This window comes from Mirounga angustirostris, unplaced genomic scaffold (assembly GCF_029215605.1).
Source record: "Mirounga angustirostris isolate CCGP_5_RB_7025 unplaced genomic scaffold, mMirAng1.0.hap1 SCAF_3, whole genome shotgun sequence".
Taxonomy (NCBI): domain Eukaryota; kingdom Metazoa; phylum Chordata; class Mammalia; order Carnivora; family Phocidae; genus Mirounga; species Mirounga angustirostris.
In genome coordinates this window covers 86,899,102-86,921,477 of record NW_026991711.1, presented here as the reverse complement: position 1 = coordinate 86,921,477, position 22,376 = coordinate 86,899,102, and the positions used below count along the sequence as shown (strand labels likewise).

Here is a 22,376-nt window from a genome sequence, read left to right as displayed (position 1 = left end):
GAGAAAAAGAGAGAGAGGCAGACAAAGAAGCAGACTCTTAACTATAGAGAACAAACTGATGGTTACCAGAGGGGAGGTGGGTGTTGGATGGGTTAAATAGGTGATGGGGATTAAAGAATGCATTTGTTGTGGTGAGCACTGGGTGTTGTATGAAAATGTTGAATCACTATATTGTACACCTGAAATTAATATTACTCTGATGTGAACTAACTGGAATTTAAGTAAAAACTTTTCTTTTCAGTAGGCTACATGCCCAGCACAGAGCCCAATGTGGGGCTTGAACTCACAACCCTGAGATCAAGACCTAAACTGAGATTGAGTCCAATCCTCAACACACTGAGCCACCCATGTGCCCCTTAAGTAAAAACTTTTTAAAAATATTTTAAATATTAAAAAATTGTATGGAACCACAAAAGACCTTGAATAGCTAAAGCAATCCTGAGAAAGAAGAACAATGCTGGAGGTATCACAATCTCAGATTTCATGATATACTACAAAGCTATAGTAGTCAAAACAGTATGATACTAACACAAAAAGAGACACACAGATCAATAGTACAGGAGAGTGCCAAAATGGATCCACATCTATATGATCCATTAATCTACAGCACGGGAGGCAAGAATATTGTATAATAGGGAAAAGACAGTCTTTTCAATAAATGGTTTTGGAGAAACTAGACAATTACCTGCAGAAGAATGAACCTGAGGCACCTGGGGAGCTCAGTCAGTTAAGTGGCTGACTTTTGATCTCAACTCAGGTCTTGATCTCAGGGTTTTGAGTTCAAGCCCCACATTGGGTTCCACCCTGGGCATGGAGCCTATTTAAAAAAAATTTTTTTTTAATTAAGAAAAAAAAAAGAATGAACCTGGACCACTATCTTACACCATGCACAAAAATTTAATCAATGAATTAAAGACTTCAATGTAAGACCTGAAACCATAAAACTCCTAGAAGAAAACATAGGTAATAAACTCCTTGGCATTGGTCTTAGTGATTTTTTTTTTTTTTTTTTTTTTGGATCTTACTGCAAAGGCAAAGGAAACAAAAGAAAAACTAAACAAATGAAACTACACTGAACTAAGAAGCTTTCACACAGTGAAGGAAATTATCAACAAAACGAAGAAGCAACCCACTGAATGGGAGAAGATATTTGCAAATCATACATTTGATAAGTGATTAATATCCAAAATATACAAAGAACTTATATAACTCAATGCCAAATAAACAATCTGATTTTTAAAAAGTGGGTGGAGAATCTGAATAGAAATTTTTCAAAAGAAGACATACAGATATCCAACAGACATATGAAAAGGTGTTCAACATCACTAATCATCAGGGAAATACAATAAAAACCACAATGAGATGTATCACACCTGTCAGAATGGCTATCATCAAAAAGACAAGAAATAGCAAGTGTTGGCGAGAATGTGGAGAAAAGGGAACCCTGGTTTATTGTTGGTGGGAATGTAAATAGGTGCAGTCACTATGGGAAACAGTATAAGGTTCCTCAAATTAAAATAGAATTACTATATGATCTAGGAATTCCACTACTGGGTATCTATCTGAAGAAAATGAAAACACTAATTTAAAAAAGATATATTCACCCTTATGTTCACTGCAGCATTATTTACAATGGCCAAGATATGGAAACAACTTAAGTGTCCACGAATGAAGATGATGTGGCATATACACACAATAGAATACCACTTGGCCATAAAAAAGAATGAAATCTTACTATGTGCAACAACACAGATGGACCTAGTAGGTATTATTTTAAGTGAAATAAGTCAGAGAAAGACAAATACTGCATGATTTCACTTATACGTGGGATCTACAAAACGAACAAACAAACAAAATAAAACCCAGACTCATAAATATAGAGAACAGATTGGTGACTGCCAGGGGGAAAGGGGATTTGTAGAAGCGTGCAATGGAGAAGAGGATCAAGAAGTACAAACTTCCAGTTATAAAATGAATAAGTAATGGGGATATAATGTACAGCATGGGGAATATAGTCAATAATATTGTATTAACTGTGTGGTGACAGATAGTAACTACTCTTACTTTGGAGATAATTTTGTAATGTATGCAAATGTCAAATCACTATGTTCTATACCTGAACATAATATTATATATCCATCATATCTCAATAATAATAATAAAAAAAAAAAACTATGCTGGATGAAGCTTGACCTTAGTTGTAGTTAGACTCAGACCCCATCTTGTTTCAAATGATGGTAAGACACTCTCAGCTTTGGACTGAGAGCCTGATGGGTCTGCTTTGTCCCCACCCTAAAGACACAGAAAGTTGTTCTTCCTCTTGGCAGTTTTAAACTCTGCTCTTCTGTTTCCTACCCCAGGCTGCTTCCAAACTTGTCAAATATTTTATGAAAGAGACTGGCACTTTGCTTGAGCTAAGCCCTTTTTCTGGATAGGACTTTGTCTCCCAGATACCAAAGACTAAGGGAGATTAGGTTCTACCATTTAAAAACACTCCAGTGTCCTGGGAAGCCTCCAGATGCAGCAAATCAGCAAATTAATTGAAGGGGGTATAAAATGACTGCCACATTTAAAAATTTTAATAGGAGAGAGGGAAGATGGTGATGGAGTAGGAGGACCCAAGACTCACCTCGTCCCATGAACACAGCTAGATAACTATCAAATCATCCTAAATACCCCATAAATCAACCTGAAGACTGGCAAAACAAACTCCACAACTAAAGGGAGAGAAGAGGGGTGCCTGGGTGGTTCAGTCAATTAAGTGTCTGCTGTCAGCTCAGGTCATGATCCCAGGGTCCTGCGATTGAGCCCCACATTGGGCTCCCTGCTCAGTGGGGAATCTCCTTCTTCCTCTCCCTTGGCCCCTCCCCCCCCACATGATCTCCCTCACTCTCTCTCAAATAAATAAATAAATAAATAAATAAAATCTTTATAAACAAACAAATAAATGGAGAGAAGAGGTCGCATTGAAGAAGGTAGGAAGTGCAGGGACATGGTTTGGGAGCGAAACAGATTGTGGTTATGGAGAAGAGCAAGACAGAGACTAACACACAGGAGAGTACACAAAGAAAATGAATCCCCATAGAAATTGGCTTGGAATGTGAGTGGGCCCAAATGTCATGAGTCTAGCAACAGTAGGCCTTAAACCTAGAGTTTTAAGGTCAGTGGGCTTGGTGCCTAGGAAGAGCCCAGAGGCACTGAGGCTGCTCTTGGAGAAGGCAGGGCAAAAAGCCTGTAGACATACAATGTGGAAACAGGAATCTGAACAGCACCTGGGACACACAGTGGGGAGCTTATTTGCTCATTTTGGACCATGTCCCAGAGAGGCAGTGTTCATGAAGAGATCCTTCCGGGAACAAAGGAACTGGTAGGTGTCATTTCCCACCCCCACCCCTCAGCATAAGCACAGGGCCACCTGTGGGAACCAGCACGGCACTGATACTCGCTACCTAACTTGCTTATATCAAGCCCTGACCGCCCCCACCCCGCCCCACACTCTGGTGGAACCACCCTTCCTAGTCATGCTTGCCTCAGTCCCAGCACCATGGGCCACCTCCTCCAGAAGACTGGTCCAAACCCATGCTCACACCACAGATCCAGATTTTGGAGTTTTGTGGAGCCTTGGTCCTTGTGGTGGTGGTGACACATCTCATTTCACAAGTAGACTGGAGCACACCTAGTTAAAAATGCACCACATTCAGGCCAGGGACAAAAAACTGCCCACAACAGGCAAAGAGAGCCTTTGCTGACAACTGGCCTGAAGGATAAAGCAGCCAGGACAAAACAGTGGAGTGCATGCAGCACACATTGGAGACACTCCTGGAAGCACCAGGCCTGGGGAACAGGGAACAGTACATGTCAGGGGCACAATAGGGCCTCTTCTCCATAAGGCCATTACCCTCAAGAACAGAAGATGTAGCTGACTGTTCTAACACAGAGAAACATGCACAGAGACTTAAATAAAATGAGAAGACAGAGAAATTTATCCCAAATGCAAGAAGAGGACAAGGCCACAGCCAGAGACTGAAGTGAAACAGATAGAAGTAACATACCTGATGGAGTGCTTAAAGCAATGATCATAAGAGAAATCCACTAGGCTTGAGAAGAGTGGAAGACATCAGTGAGGCCCTTAACATAGAGTTAAAAAAGAACCAATCAGAGGTGAAGAGTGCAACAAATGAGATTAGAAACACATTTGATGGAATAAAAAGCAGGCTGGAAGAACCAGAAGAGCGCATTAATGACCTAGAAGACAGAGTAATGGAAAGTAATCAAGCTGAGCAAAAAAGAGAAAAAAAATTATGCAAATATAAGAATAGACTCCATCAAATGTAATAACATTCACATTATGGGAGTCCCAGAAAAAAAGGGAGAGAAAGGGGGGCAGAAAAATTATTTCAAGAAATAAAAGCTGAAAACTTACCTAATCTGGGGAAGGAAACAGATATCCTAGATCCAGGAGGCACAGGGAACCCCCCAGGAAATCAACAAAAGCAGATCTATGCCAAGACATATTGTAATTAAATGGGAAAAATATAATGATAAAGAAAAAAAATTTTTAAGTAAATTTTTAAAAAGTAACATACAAGGGAAACCCTCTAAAGCTATTGTGGGATTTTTCAGCAGAAACTTTCCAAGCCAGAAGGGAATGGCATAATATATTCAAAGTGCTGAATGGGAAAAATCTACAGCCAAGAATACTCTATCCAGCAAGGCTATCATTCAGAATAGAAGGAGAGATAAAGAGTTTACCAGAAAAACAAAAACTAAAGGAGTTCACAACCACTCAACTAGCTTTGCAAGAAATATTAAAGGGTTCTCTGAATGGAAAGGAAAGAGCAAAAGTGACAGTATGAAGGTAGGAAACACAAAAGCAGTTAAAATGAATATTTCTGTAAAAAAAATCAGTCAAGGAACTCACAAAATAAAAGGATGTAAAACATGACACCATACAGCTAAAACTTAGGGAGGAGTAAAGAATGGGTTCAAACTTTTTTTTTTTGAAATTTTTTTATTGTTATGTTAATCACCATACATTACATCATTAGTTTTTTATATAGTGTTCCATGATTCATTGTTTGTGCATAACAACCAGTGCTCCATGCAGAACGTGCCCTCTTCAATACCCATCACCAGGCTAACCCATCCTCCCACCCCCCTCCCCTCTAGAACCCTCAGTTTGTTTTTCAGAGTCCATCATCTCTCATGGTTCATCTCCCCCTCTGATTTCCCCCCCTTCATTCTTCCCCTCCTGCTATCTTTTTTTTTTCTTAATATATATTGCATTATTTGTTTCAGAGGTACAGATCTGAGATTCAACAGTCTTGCACAATTCACAGCACTCACCATAGCACATAACCTCCCCAGGGTTTATCACCCAGTCACCCCATCCCTCCCACCCCACCCCACACCCCAGCAACCCTCAGTTTGTTTCCTGAGATTAAGAATTCCTCATATCACTGAGGTCATATGATACATGTCTTTCTATGATTGATTTATTTCACTCAGTATAACACCCTCCAGTTCCATCCACGTCATTGCAAATGGCAAGATCTCATTCCTTTTGATAGCTGCATAATATTCCATTGTATATATATACCACATCTTCTTTATCCAGAATGGGTTCAAACTTAAATGACCATCAACTGAATTTAGACTCTTATTTGCAGAAGAAGTTATATAAAAACCTACTGGTAACAATCAAAAACCACTACTAAATATGCAAATAATGAAGAGAAAGAAATCCAAATATATCACTAAAGGAAACAAGTAAATCATGAAAAAGAGAAAGAAAAAGGATCAGAGAAAATTTTCAGAAACAGCTACAAAACTAGTAATAAAATGGCAATATATATCTATCAATGATTACTTTGAATGTAAATGGACTAAACACTCCAATCAAAAGACAGAGAGGGACAGAATAGATTAAAAAACAAGACTCATTAATATGCTGCCTAAAAGAGGGGTGCCTGGGTGGCTCAGTTGGTTAAGCGGCTGCCTTCGGCTCAGGTCACGATCCTGGAGTCCCGGGATCGAGTCCCATAACGGGCTCCCTGCTCGGCGGGGAGTCTGCTTCTCCCTCTGACCCTCCTCCCTCTCATGCTCTCTGTCTTTCATTCTCTCTCTCTCAAGTAAATAAATAAAATCTTTTAAAAAAAATTTTAAAAATATGCTGCCTAAAAGAGACTCATTACAGGGGATGGAGAAATATATACCATGCAAATGGATATCAAAAGCAAGCCAGAGTAGCAATACTAATATCAGAGAAAACAGACTTTCAAAGGTGTAAAAAGAGACAAATGACACTATATAATAATAAAAGGAACAATCCAACAAGAAGATATAGCAATTGTAAATATTTATGCACCCCAACATGGGAGCATCCAAATATGTAGAACAGTTAATAGCATAAAAAAATGAATCCATAATAATACAATAATATAGGGGATTTTAACACTCTGCTTTCATCAATGGACAGATCATCTAAACAGAAAATCAACAAGGAAACAGTGGCTTTCAATGACACAGTGGACCAGATGGATTTAACAGATATATTCAGAATATTCCATCCTAAAAAGGCAGAATACACATTCTTTTCAAGTGCACATGGAACGTTCTCTAGAATAGATCACATACTAACCTACAAAACAAGCTTCAACAAATTCAAGACTGAAATCATACCATGCATCTTTTCTTTTTTTTTTTTTAAGATTTTATTTATTTATGTTGAGAGAGCTAGAGAGAGAGAGAGAGCACAAGCAGGGGGAGGGGCAGAGGGAGAGGGAGAAGCAGACTCCCTGTTGAGTTTGGAGCCCGAATACCATGCATCTTTTCTGACCACAATGTTATGAAACCAGAAGTCAACCACAAGAAAAAATCTGGAAAGACCACAAATACATAGAGGTTAAATAACATGCTACTAAACAATGAAGAGGTCAACCAGGAAATGAAAGAAGAAATTAAAAAGTACATGGAAACAAGTGAAAGTGAAACACAATGGTCCAAAACCTTTGGGATGCAGCAGAAGTGGTGCTAAGAGGAACGTTTATAGCAATACAGGCCTACCTCAAGAAGTAAAATAAATCTCAAATACACAACCTAACCTTACACCTAAAGGAACAAAAAAAATGAAGCCTAAAGCTAGCATAAGGAAGGAAATAATAAAGATTAGAGCAGAAATAAATTTTAAAAAACCCAAAAAACAGAATAAAACAAAATTTTTAAAACCCACAATAGAGTAGATCAATGAAACCAGGAACTGATTCCTTGAAAAAAATCAATAAAATTGATAAGCCCCTAGCCAGACTTATCAAGAAAAAAAGAGAAAGGATTCAAATAAATAAAATCACAAATGAGAGAGGAGAAAAAACAACTAACACCACAGAAATACAATTATAAGAGATTATTATAATAAACTATATGCCAGTAAATTGCACAACATGAAAGAAATGGATAAATTCCTAGAAACATATAACCTACCAAAACTGAAACAGAAAGAAATAGAAAATTTAAAGAGACTGACATCCAGCAAAGAAACTGAATCAGTAATCAAAAAACTTCCAACAAAGTCCAGGGCCAGATGGCTTCACAGGCAAATTCTAACAAACATTTAAAGAAGAGTTAATACCTATTCTTCCCAAACTATTCCAAAAAATAGAAAGGGAAGGAAAACTTCCAAATTCATTCTATGAAGCCAACATTACCCTGATACCAAAACCAGATAAAGAAACCACACACACACATACACACACACATGCACACATGCACCCACACACACACACACAAGAGAATTACAGGACACTATCTCTGATGAACATAGATGTGAAAACCCTCAACAAAATACTAGCACACATAATCCAACAATACATTTAAAGATTTTTTTTTAAGATTTTATTTATTTATTTGAGAGAGTACGAGCAAGTGGGGTGGGTAGGAGCAGAGTGAGAGGGAGAAGCAGATTCCCCACTGAGCAGGAAGCCAGATGCGGGGCTTGATCCCAGAACCCCAGGATCATGATCTGAGCTGAAGGCAGTCGCTTAACCAACTGAACTAGCCAGGTGCCCCCAACAATACATTTTAAAAAATCATTCACCACAATCATATGGGATTTATTTCTGGGTTGCAAAGATGGTTCAATATTCACAGATCAATCAATGTGATAAGAGAAAGGATAAGAACCATTAGATCATTTCAATAGACACAGAAAAAGCATTTGACAAAGTACAACATCCATTCGTGATAAAAACCTCAACAAAGTAGGTTTAGAGATGACATATCTCAACATAATAAAGGCCATATATGAAAAATCCACAGCTAACATGATCCTTAATGGGGAAAAACCTGAGAATTTTTCTCCTAAGTTCAGGAACAAGAGAAGGGGTCCACTCTTACCACTTTTATTCAACACAGTACTGGAATTCCTAGCCACAGCAAACAGACAACAAAAAGAAATAAAAGGCATCCAAATCAGTAAGAAAGAAGCAAAACTGTCACTATTTGCAGATGATATGCTACAATATATACAAAACCCAAAAGACTCCACCAAAAAACTGCTAGAACTGATAAGCAAATTTAGTAAAGCCACAGGATACAAAATCAGTATACAGAAATCTGTTGCATTTCTATATAGCCATAATGAAGCAGCAGAAAAAGAAATTAAGAAAACAATCCCATTTACATCTGTACCAAAAATAATAAGATATCTAGGAATAAGCCTAACCAAAGAGGGGAAAGATCTCTACTCTGAAAACTATAAAACACTGATGAAAAAAATTGAAAAGGATACAAAAAATGGAAAGACATTCTATGCTCATGGATTAGAAGAACAAATATTGTTAAAATGTCTATACTACCCAATGCAATCTACACAATTAAAGCAATCCCTAACAAAATACCAACAGCATTTGTCACAGAGTTAGAACAAACAATTCTAAAATTTGTATGGAACCAAAAAAGACCCCAAATAGCCAAATCAGTCTTGGAAGAAAAAAAAAGCAAACCTGGAGGCATCACAATTCCATACATTGGGTTATATTATAAAGCTGTAGTAATCAAAATAGTATGATACTGGCACAAAATAGACACATAGATCAGTGCAACAGATTAGAAAATGCAGAAATAAGCCCACAGACACATGAAAAGATGCTCATCATCACTTATCATCAGGGACAGGCAAACAAAACTACAATGAGGTATCACCTCACACCTGTCAGAATGGCTAAAATTAACAACACAGGAATCAACAGATGTTGGTGAAGATGCAGAGAAAGGAGAACCCTCTTGCACTGTTGGTGGGAATGCAAACTGGTGCAGCCACTCTAGAAAAAAGTATGGAGGTTCCTCAAAATGTTAAAAAATAGAACTACCTATGATCCAACAACTGCACTACTAGGTATTTACCCAAAGTATACAAAAATACAGATTAGAAGGGATACATGCAACCCAATGTTTACAGCAGCATTATCAACAATAGCCAAATCATGGAAAGAGCCCAAACATCCATTGAGTGAAGAATGGATAAAGATGTTGTATATATACACAATGAAATATTACTCAGCCATAAGAAAGAATGAAATCTTGCCATTTGCAATGCCGTGTATGGCGCTAGAGAGTATTATGCTAAACAAAAATCAACAATGCAAGAAACAACAGATGTTGGCAAGGATATGGAGAAAAAGGAACCCTAGTGCACTGTTGGTGGGAATGCAAACAGTATGGAGATTCTTCAAAAAGTTAAAAATAGAACTACCCTATGACCCAGCAATCTCACTACTGGCTATTTACCCAAAGAATTAAAAAAAAAAAACAACCATTAATTCAAAGGAATACATGTACCCCTATGTTTATTGCAGTATTATTTACAATAGCCAAATTATGGAAGCAGCCTAAGTGTCCACTGATTGATAAATGGATAAAGAAGATGTGGTATATATATACACAATGGAATATTTATTCAGCCATATAAAAGAATGAATTCTTGCCATTTGCAATGACATAGATGGAGCTAGAGAGTATAACGCTAAGTGAAATAAGTCTGAGAAAGACAAATACTATATGATTTCACACATGTTAAGTTTAAGAAACAAAAGAATGAGCAAGGGGGGGGTAGGGAAGAGTGAGAGACAAGCCAAGAAACAGACTCTTAATTATAGAGAACAAACTGATGATTACCAGAGGGGAGGTAGGTGGGGGGATGGGTGAGATAGGTGATGGGGATTAAGGGCATTTCTAATGAGCACCAGGTGATGTATGGATTTGTTGAATCATTGTACACCTGAAAATAATGTAACACTGTGTGTTAACTGGAATTAAAAACTTTAAAAAATAAAAACATTAACAAACCTTTTTTTTTTTTAGATTTTATTTATTTATTTGACAAAGAGAGAACAGAGAAAGAGGGAACACAAGCAGGGGTAGTGGGAGAGGGAGAAGCAGGCTTCCCGCCGAGCAGGGAGCCTGATGCCAGGTTCGATCCCAGGATCCTGGGATCATGACCTGAGCCAAAGGCAGACGATTAACAAATGAGCCACCCAGGGGCCCCTTAACAAACTTTTTAAGGAGTTTTTGTTTTACAGAAAAATTGAATGGAAGATACAGAGAGTTCCCATATATTTCTCTCCCCTCCCCCAGTTTCCCCTCTTATTAACATCTTGCATTGGCATGGTACATTTGTTACAGCTGATGAGTCAATATTTATACATTATTATTAACTAAAGTCCATGGTTTACATGAGAGCTCAATCTTTGGGTTGTACATTGTATGGGTCTTGACAAATGTATAATGACATGTATTCAACATTACAGTATCATAGAAAATAGTTTCACTGCCCTAAAAAATCCCGTGGTTCACCAACGCATCCCTCCTCCCTCCCTTCCTCTGAGCCTTAGCAACCACTAATGTTTTTACTGTCTCCATATTTTTGCCTCTCTCAAAATGTCATATACTTGGAATCATACAGTATGCAACCTTTTCAAATTGGCTTCTTTCACTAAGCAATATCCATTTAAGTTTCCTCTGTGTATTTTGTGGCTTGATAGCTCATTTCTTTTTATTAATGAAGAATATTTGATTGTCTGGATGTCCCATGGTTTGTTTATCCATTCACCTTTTGAAGGAATTCTTCGTTGCTTCCAAGTTTTGGTAATTATATATTTTATTTTATTTTTATAGAGGGGGAGAAAGTGTGGGCAGGGGCAGAGGGAGAGAGAGCATCTTAAGCAGATTCCATGCCCAAAACAGAGCCTGACTTGGAGCTTGATTTCACAACCCTGAGATCAAGACCTAAGCTGAGATCAAGAGTGAGATGCTTAACTGACTGAGCCACCCAGGCATCCTTGTATGCAGCTGTATTTAGTAGCTTTATTTAAAATTACCAAAACTGGGGCACCTGGGTGGCTCAGTCCGTTAGGCCTCTGACTCTTGATGTGGGCTCAGGTCATGATCTCAGGGTTGTGAGTTCAAGCCCTATATTGGGCTGTACACTGGGCATGGAGCCTACTTTAAAAAAGAAAAATTGTCATGCAGGTTTTTCTGTGAATATAAGTTAACATTTGGGAAAATACCAAGGAACATGATTGCTGGATTGTATGGTAAGATTATGTTTAGTTTGTAAGCAACTGCCAAACTGTCTTAAAAAGTGGCTGTAACAGTTCACATTTCCAACAACAACAAATGAGAATTCCTGTTGTTGCACATCCTCATCAGCATATGGCGTTGCCAGTGTTTTAGATTTTTGCCATTCTCATAGGTGCATAGTGGTATCTCACTGTTGTTTTAATTTGCAATTCCCTATTTACATATATCTTTCAAATGCTTATTTGCCATCTGTATATCTTCCTTGATGAGGTATTTGTTCAGATCTTTTGCCCTTTTTAATATATATATATATATATACACACACACATACATAGAGAGAGAGAGATTTTTCTCTCAGTCTGCAGCTTGTCTTTTCATTGTCGTGGCAGTGTCTCTTGCAGAGCAGTTTTTAATTTTAATGAAGTCTACATTATTGGTTATTTTTTCCATGCTTTTGCTATTGTATTTGAAAAGTCATCCCAAACCCAAGTTCACCCAGATTTTCTTCTAAATTATCTTCTAGATATTTTATAGTTTTAAGTTTTTCATTTAGGTCTATGATCCATTTTGAATTAAGTTTTGTAAAAGATGTATGGTTGCAGCCAAGAATACTTTATCCAGCTAGGCTGTCATTGAAAATAGAAGGAGAGATAAAAAGCTTCCAGGACAAACAAAAACTAAAAGAACGTGCAATCACCAAACCAGTCCTACAAGAAATATTGAAAGGGGTTCTCTAAGCAAAGAGAGAACCCAAAAGTAACATAGACCAGAAAGAAGCACAGACAATATAGAGTAACAGTCACCTTACAGGCAATATAATGGCACTAAATTCATATCTTTCCATAGTTACCTTGAATATAAATGGGCTAAATGCCCCAATCAAAAGACACAGGGTATCAGATTTGATAAAAAAGCAAGACCCATCAATATGCTGTCTGCAAGAGACTCATTTTAGACCCCAAGACACCTCCAGATTGAAAGTGAGGGAGTGGAAAACCATTTATCATGCCAATGGACATCAAAAGAAAGCTGGGGTGGCAATCCTTATATCAGACAAATTAGATTTTAAACCAAAGAATGGAATAAGAGATGAGGAAGGACACTATAACATAATTAAAGGGTCTATCCAACAAGCAGATCTAACAATTGTAAATATTTATGCCCCTAAATGGGAGCAGCCAATTAATATAAGGTGATTAATAACAAAATCAAAGAAACACATCTACACTAATACAATAATAGTAGGGGACTTTAACACCCCCCCCCCTCACTGCAGTGGATGGATAATCTAAGCAAAAGATCAACAAGGAAATAAGAGCTTTAAATGACACACTGGACCAGATGGACTTCATAGATATATTCAGAACATTCCATTCCAAAGCAACAGAATACACATTCTTCTCTAGTGCCCATGGATCATTCTCCAGAATAGATCACATCCTTAGTCACAAATCAGGTCTCAACTGGTACCAAAAGATTGGGATTAAAAAAAAAAAAAAAGATTGGGATCATTCCCTGCATATTTTTGGACCACAATGCTTTGAAACTAGAACTCAATCACAAGAGGAAAGTCGGAAAGAACTCAAATACATGGAGGCTAAAGAGCATCCTACTAAAGAATGAATGAGTCAACCAGGAAACTAAAGAAGAAATTTAAAAATTCATGGAAACAAATGAAAATGAAAACACAACTGTTCAAAACCTTTGGGATACAGCAAAGGCAGTCCTAAAAGGGAAGTGTATAGCACTACAAGCCTTTCTCAAGAAACAAGAAAGGTCTCAAATACACAACCTAACCCTACACCTAAAGGAGCTGGAGAAAGAACAGCAAATAAAGCCTAAACCCAGCAGGAGAAGAAAAATAATAAAGATCAGAGCAGAAATCAATGAAACAGAAACCAAAAGAACAGTAGAACAGATCAACAAAACTAGGAGCTGGTCCTTTGAAAGAATTAAGAAGATTGATAAACCCCTGGCCAGACTTATCAAAAAGAAAGGACCCAAATAAATAAAATCATGAATGAAAGAGGAGAGATCACAACCAACACCAAAGAAATACAAACAGTTATAAGAATATATTATGAGCAACTATATGCCAAAAAATTAGACAATCTGGAAGAAATGGATGCATTCCTAGAGACATATAAAGTACCAAAACTGAACCAGGAAGAAATAGAAAACCTGAAAAGACCCATAACCAGCAAAGAAATTGAAGCAGCAATCAAAAATCTCCCAACAAACAAGAGCCCACGGCCAGATGGCTTCCTAGGGGAATTCTACCAAACATTTAAAGAAAAATTAATACCTATTTCTTCTGAAACTGTTCCAAAAATAGAAATGGAAGGAAAACTTCTAAACTCTTTTTAAGAGGCCAGCATTACCTTGACCCCAAAACCAGACAAAGACCCCATCAAAAAGGAGAATTACAGACCAATATCCCTGATGAATATGGATGAAAATTTCTCACCAAAATACTAGCCAATAGGATCCAACAGTACATTAAAAGGATTATTCACCACAACCAAGTGGGATTTATCCCTGGGATGCAAGTTTGGTTCAACATCTACAAATCAATCAATGTGATATAATACATTAATAAAAGAAAGAACAAGAACCACATGATCCTCTCGATAGATGCATAAAAAGCATTTGACAAAGTACAGCATCCTTTCTTGATCAAAACTCTTCACAGTGTAGGGATAGAGGGTACATACCTCAATATCATAAAAGCCATCTATGAAAAACCCACAGTGAATATCATACTCAGTGGGGGAAAACTGAGAGCTTTTCCCCCAAGGTCAGGATCACAGCAGGGATGTCCACTATCACCACTGCTCTTCAACATAAGTCCTATAAGTCCTAGCCTCAGCAATCAGACAACAAAAAGAAATAAAATGCATCCAAATTGGCAAAGAAGTCAAACTTTTTGCAGATGATATGATACTTTATGTGGAAAACCCAAAAGACTTCACCCCAGAACTGCTAGAACTCATACAGGAACTCTGTAAAGTCACAGGATATAAAATCAATGAACAGAAATCAGTTGCATTTCTATACACCAATGAGACAGAAGTAAGAGAAATTAAGGAGTCGATCCCATTTACAATTGCACCCAAAACCATATGATACCTAGGAATAAATCTCACCAAAGAGGCAAAGGATCTGTACTCAGAAAACTATAGAATACTCTTGAAAGAAATTGAGGAAGACACAAAGAAATGGAAAAACGTTCCACGCTCATGGATTGGAAGAACAAATATTGTTAAAATGTCTATGCTACCTAGAGCAATCTACACATTCAATGCAATCTCTATCAAAATACCATCAACTTTTTTTCACAGAAATGGAACAAATAATCCTAAAATTTGTATGGAATCAGAAAAGACCCCAAATAGGGGCACCTGGGTGGCTCAGTCATTAAGCGTCTGCCTTCGGCTCAGGTCATGGTCCCAGGGTCCTGGGATCGAGCCCCGCATCGGGCTCCCTGCTCCGCGGAAAGCCTGCTTCTCCCTCTCTCACTTCCTCTGCTTGTGTTCCCTCTCTCACTGTGTCTCTCTCTCTCTGTCAAATAAATAAATAAATAAATCTTTAAAAAAAAAAAAAAGAAAAGAAAAGACCCCGAATAGCCAGAGGAATGTTGAAAAAGAAAACCAAAGCTAGTGGCATCACAATTCTGGACTTCAAACTCTATTACAAAGCTGTAATCATCAAGACAGTATGGACTGGCACAAAAACAGACACACAAATCAATGGAACATAATAGAGAGCCCAGAAATGGACCCTCAACTCTATGGCTAACTAATCTTCTACAAAGCAAGAAAGAATAGCCAATGGAAAAAAGACATCTCTTCAACAAATGGTGTTGGGAAAATTGGACAGTCACATGCAGAAGAATGAAACTGGACCATTTCTTTAAACCATACACAAAAATAGACTCAAAATGGATGAAAGACCTAAATGTGAGACAGGAATCCATCAAAATCCTAGAGGAGAACACAGGCAGAAATCTCTGTGACCTCGGGTGCAGCAACTTCTTGCTAGACACCTCTCCAAAGGCAAGGGAAACAAAGGCAAAAATTAACTATTGGGACATCATCAAATTAAAAAGGTTTTGCACAGCAAAGAAAACAGTCAAGAAAACCAAAAGACAACCAACAGAATGGGAGAAGATATTTGCAAATGACATATCAGATAAAAGGCTAGTATCCAAAATCTATAAAGAACTTTTTTTAAAAATTTTATTCTTATGTTAATCCCCATACATTACATCATTAGTTTTAGATGTAGTGTTCCATGATTCAGTGTTTGTGCATAACACCCAGTGCTCCATGCAGAATGTGCCCTCCTCAATACCCATCACCAGGCTAACCCATCCTCCCACCCCCCTCCCCTCTAGAACCCTCCGTTTGTTTTTCAGTGTCCATCGTCTCTCATGGTTCATCTACCCCTCTGATTTCCCCCCCTTCATTCTTCCCCTCCCGCTACCTTCTTCTTCTTCTTTTTTTTTTTTCTTAACATATATTGCATTATTTGTTTCAGAGGTACAGATCTGAGATTCAACAGTCTTGCACAATTCACAGTGCTTAGCAAAGCACATACCCTCCCCAGTGTCTATCACCCAGTCACCCCATCCCTCCCACCCCACCCCCCACTCCAGCAACCCTCAGTTTGTTTCCTGAGATTAAGAATTCCTCATATCAGTGAGGTCATATGATACATGTCTTTCTCTGTTTGACTTATTTCGCTCAACATAATACCCTCCAGTTCCATCCACGTCGTTGCAAATGGCAAGATCTCATTCCTTTTGATGGCTGCATAATATTCCATTGTATATATATACCACTTCTTCTTTATCCATTCATCTGTTGATGGACATCTTGGCTCTTTCCACAGTTTGGCTGTTGTGGACATTGCTGCTATAAACATCGGGGTGCACGTACCCTTTCGGATCCCTACTTTTGTATCTTTGGGGTAAATACCCAGTAGTGCAATTGCTGGATCATATGGTAGCTCTATTTTCAACTTTTTGAGGAACCTCCATACTGTTTTCCAGAGTGGCTGCACCAGCTTGCATTCTCACCAACAGTGTAGGAGGGTTCCCCTTTCTCCGCATCCCTGCCAACATCTGTCGTTTCCTGACTTGTTAATTTTAGCCATTCTGACTGGTGTGAGGTGGTATCTCACTGAGGTTTTGATTTGGATTTCCCTGATGCCGAGCAATATTGAGCACTTTTTCATGTGTCTGTTGGCCATTTGGATGTCTTCTTATAAAGAACTTCTCGAAAGAAGACATCCAAATGGCCAACCAACACATGAAAAAATGCTCAACATCACTCAGCATCAGGGAAATACAAATCAAAACCACAATGAGATACCACCTCACACCAGTCAGAATGGCTAAGACTAACAAGTCAGGAAATAAGAGATATTGGCAATGATTCAGAGAAAGGAGAACCCATTCCCATCTTGTAGGTGGGAATGCAAGCTGGTGTAGCCACTCTAGAAAATAGTATGGAGGTTCCTCAGAAAGTTGAAAATAGAGCTACCCTACAACCCAGCACTTACACCACTGGGTATTTACCCCAAAGATACAAATGTAGTGATCCAAAGGGGCACCTGCACTCCAATGTTTATAGCAGCAATGTCCACAATAGCCAAACTATGGAAAGAGCCCAGACGTCCGTCGACAGATGAATGAATAAAAGAGATGTGGTATATATATACAATGGAATATTATGCAGTCACCAAAAAAAAAAAAAAAAAAAGAAATCTTGCCATTTGCAACAACGTGGATGGAACTAGACAGTATTATGCTAAGTGAAATAAGTCAATCAGAGAAAGACAATTATCATATGATCTCACTGATAGGTGGAATTTAAGAAACAAGGCAGAGGATCATAGGGGAAGAGAGGAAAAAATAAAACAAGACAAAACCAGAGAAGGAGAAAAACCATAAGAGACTCTTAATCTCAGGAAACAAACTGAGGGTTGCTGGAGGAGAGGTGGGTAGGGGGATGGTGTGCCTGGGTGATGGACATTGGAGAGGGTATATGTTGGGGTGAGCACTGTGTATTGCATAAGACTGATGAATCACAGGCCTGTACCCCTGAAAATAATGAAATAAATGGAAATCATATTTGTCTAAAAAAAAGATGTATGGTCTATCTCTATATTAATTTTTTTTATATATGGATGTCCAGTTGTTCCAAAACCATCTGTTGAAAAAGATTATCCTTAACCATCCAATTGCCTTTGCTCTTTTGTCTACAATAAATAAATTACAGTTATGTGGATCTATTTCTGGGCTCTTTACTCTCTTCCATTAATCTATTTATCTATTCACTAATACAAAACTGTTTTGATTACTGTAGCTTTATAGTAATTACTGAAGTCAAATAGTGGTGATCTCCAATTTTGTTCTTTTCTTCTAATGTTGTATAGGCTATTCTGAGTTTTTTGTCTCTCCATATAAATTTTAGAATCAGTTTCCCAATATCCATAAAATAACTTGCTGGGATTTTAATTGGGATTGTGCTGAAAGTATAGATCAAGTTGGTAAGAACTGACATCTTGGCAATATTGAATCTTCCTATTCATATAATGGAATGTCTCTTCATTTATTCAGATCCTTAACTTCTTTCATGAGAATTTTATAGTTTTTCTCATATAGATCTTATACATATCTATATACTAGATGTATACCTAAATATTTCATTTTGGGAGGCATTAATGTCAATGATACTACATTTTAAATTTGAAATTCCAGTTGTTCAGTGCTGGTATATAAGAAAGCAATTGACTTTTGTACATTAACTTTATATCCTGCAATCTTGCTATAATTCTTTATTCATTCAAGGAGGGTTTTTTGTTCTTGATGATTCTTTGGGATTTTCTAGATAGGCAATCTTGTCATCTGTGAACAAAGAAAGTTTTACGTCTTCCTTCCCAATCTATATTTTCTTGTCCTATTGCATTAACTAGGACTTCCAGTATCATGTTGAATATGGGTAGTGAGATTGGACATCCTTGCCTGTTCCTGATCTTAGTCAGAAAGCATCATTTCCCAAAATCAAGTATAATGTTAGCTTTAGGTTTTTTATAGATGTTCTTTATCAAGTTGAGGAAGTTCCCCTGTACTCCTAGTTTACGGTTGGATTTTGTAAAGTATTCCCACAACTAGTGATATGATCATGTGATTTTTCTTCTTTAGAATGTTGATGTGATGAATTGCATTAATTGATCTTGCAATGTTGAAGCAGGCTTGCATACTGAGAATCAATCCCTCTTGGTTGTGGTGTGTAATTCTTTTTATGCATTGTTGGATTTGATTTTCTAATATTTTGTTGAGAATTTTTGCATCTATTTCATGGGACATATTAGTCTGTAGTTTTCCATTCTTGTAATATCTTTTATCTCATAAAACCAGTTGTGAAGCATTCCATCTTCTATTTGGGGAATATATTGTATATACATGGTATAATTTATTCATTAAGTGAATGGTAGAATTCACCAGTGAGCCCATCTGAGTTTGGTGCTTTCTGTTTTGGAAGATTGGTAATTATTGATTCAATTTCTTTTGAATATTAGCCTATTTGGATTATATATGTCTTTTTGTGTGAGTTTTAGCAGATTGCATCCTTCAAGGAATTGGTCCATTTCATCTAGGTTATCAAATTTGTGAGCATAGAGTTGTTCATAGCATTTCTTTATTATTCCTTTAATGACCTTGGGATCAGTAAGTATGGCCCCTCTTTCATTTTTGTATTAGTTATTTGTGTCTTCTCTCTTTTTTTCTTAGTTAACCTGTCCAGAGGTTATCAATTTTGTTGCAAGAACGAACTTTGGTTGTGTTGATTTTCTTCATTGATTTCCTGTTCTCAATTTCATGGATTTCTGCTCTAATTTTTATTATTTCTTTTATTCTGCTTAATTTGTATGCGATTTGCTCTTCTTTTTGTAGTTTTGTAAGGTATGAAGACTCAGATTTTGTTTTATATCTTTCTTATTTTCTAATATATGCATTCAATGCTCTAAATTTCCCTCTAATACTGTTCTTGATATCTAACAAATTTTGATAAGTTGAATTTTCGTTTTCATTTAGTTGAAAATATTTTAAACTTCCCTTGAGACTCTTTGACCCATGTGGTATTTAGCAGTACACTGTTAATCTCCAAATATTTTGGGGTTTTCCAGTTATCTTTCTGTTATTAACTTCTAGTTTAATTCTACCATACTCTGAAAGCAAACATTGTATGATTTCTATTCTTTTAAAGTCTATTTTTAAGGTGTGCTTTATGGCAAAGAATGTGGTCTATCTTAGTGAAAATTCCATGTGAGCTTGAGAAGAATGTGTATTCTGCAGTCATTGGATGAAGTATTCTATAGATGTCAATTAGGTCCAGTTGATTAATGGTACTATTCATTTCAACTATGTCCTTACTGATTTTATGCCTACTGGATCTGTCAGTCACTAATAGAAGGAATTTGAAATCTCCAACTGTAAAAGTGAACTCATCTATTTCTTACTGCATGTTTATCAAGTTTTTGCTTCACATAATTTGACACTCTGTTGTTAGGTACAAACATGTTAAGTATTGTCATGCCTTTTTATTTATTTTTTTAATTTTTTTAAGATTTTATTTATTTATTTGACACACAGAGAGAGCCAGAGAGACAAGTGGGGGAAATAGCAGAGAGGGAGAAGCAGACTCCCCGCTGAACAAGGAGCCCCATGCGGGGCTCGATCCCAGGACCCTGAGATCATGACCTGAGCTGAAGGCAGCCGCTTAACCGACTGAGCCACCCAGGCGCCCCTGTCATGTCTTTTTAAAGTATTGACCCTTTTATCATTATGTAAGCCTCTCTTTATCCCTCACAATTTTCTTTGCTCTAAAGTCTGCTTTGTCTGAAATTAATATAACTACTCCAGCTTTCTTTTGATTAGTCTTGGTATGGTATATCTTTCTTTATCCCTTTACTTTTACTTTGTCTGTGTCTTTATCTATTAAGTAGACCTTGTCTGTTTTCTATTCATTGCCCTTGTTCTTTGTTTCTTTTTTCCTTATAATATTTTTCTGCCTTCTGTGATTTTAACTGAGCATTTTTATGTTTCCCTTTTTCTTCTCTCTTAGCATATCAATTATACTTTCTTGGAAATATATGTATTTATTGCCATTTTATTACTTGTTTTGTTGTTTCTGGAGATTTTTCTGATCCTTTGTTTTTGTCACTTTTGGTCTTTCCTTTCCACTCAAAGAGTCCTTTTTAATATTTCTTGCAGGCCTGATTTAGTGGTCATGAATTCCTTTAGTTTTTATTTGTCTAGGAAAACTTTTTTATTGTGTTTCCCTTTAGTTTGTAATATACATTTACATCTAACCCAAATCATCTTTCAAATAATACTATAGCACTTCATGGAGAGTGCGAATACCTTATAAGAGATTATTCTCAATTCCTCTCTCTCATCTTTTATAACATTTTAGTCATTCATTTCACTTATCCATAAGCTACAATCACTATTATTATTTGGAACAAATGGTTACCTGTTAGATCAATTAAGAATTTAAAAATTAAATAATTTTAATCTTTTAATATAGACAAGAAATAACAAGTGTTGGCAAGGATGTGGAGGAAAGGGAACCCTTGTGCACTATTGGTGGGAAAGTGAATTGGTACAGCCACTCTGGAAGCCAGTATGGTGGCCCCTCAAAAAATTAAAAATAGAAAAATTCAGAAATTCCACTGCTGGATATTTACCAAGAAAACTATACATGTGTGTGTGTGTGTGTGTGTGTGTGTGTACATAACTCAGCCATAAAAAAGAATGAAATCTTGCCATCCATAAGAACATGAATGGAGGGGCGCCTGGGTGGCTCAGTTGGTTAAGCGACTGCCTTCGGCTCAGGTCATGATCCTGGAGTCCCTGGATCGAGTCCCGCATCGGGCTCCCTGCTCAGCAAGGAGCCTGCCTCTCCCTCTAACCCTCCCCCCTCTCATGTACTCTCTCTCTCTCATTCTTGCTCTCTCAAATAAATAAATAAATCTTTAAAAAAAAAAAAAAAGAACATGGGTGGACCTAGAGTGTATTTTTTTTTTAAGATTTTATTTATTTATTTGTCAGAGAGAGAGAGCACAAGCAGGGGGAGCAGCAGGCAGAGGGAGGGAGCCTGGTATGGAACTCAATCCCAGGACCCTGAGATCATGACCTGAGCTGAAGGCAGAAGGCAGACGTTTAACAACTGAGCCACCCAGGCGTCCCAGACCTAGAGTGTATTATCCTAATGAAATAAGTCAGAGAAACACAAATACCATATGACTTCACTTATATATGGAATCTAAAAAACAAAACACACACATGCACATAAAACAGAAACAGTATCATAAATACAGGGGACAAACTAGTGGTTGCCAGAGGGGAGGGAGTGGAGGGTGGGTAAATTGGTGAAGGGAATTGAGAGGCACAAACTTCCAGTTATAAAATAAATAAGTCATAGGGATGAAAAGTACAGCATAGGCAATATAGTCAATAATATTGTAATAACTTTGTATAGTGACAGATGGTGACTACCATGACTTATCATGAGCACTGCTTAACATATAGAATTGTCAAATCACTATGTTGTACATCTGAAACTAATATAACACTGTATGTCAATTATACTCCAATTTATTTTTTATTACTTTTTAAAGATTTTATACTCCAATTTTAAAAATAAAGTAAAATTTAAAAATTTCATTTTACCTTGATTTATTTCTTCCCTTTCTTTATGTAGATTTGAGGTTCTGACTTACATACTTTTCCT

At 37.2% G+C, this 22,376-nt stretch overlaps 1 protein-coding gene across 1 annotated transcript in view; it reads right to left on the bottom strand.

Annotated features, from left to right (window-relative positions):
• Positions 1 to 22,376, bottom strand: part of IWS1 (interacts with SUPT6H, CTD assembly factor 1) — a 137,139-nt gene that overhangs the window by 43,864 nt on the left and 70,899 nt on the right. The window lies entirely within an intron of this gene.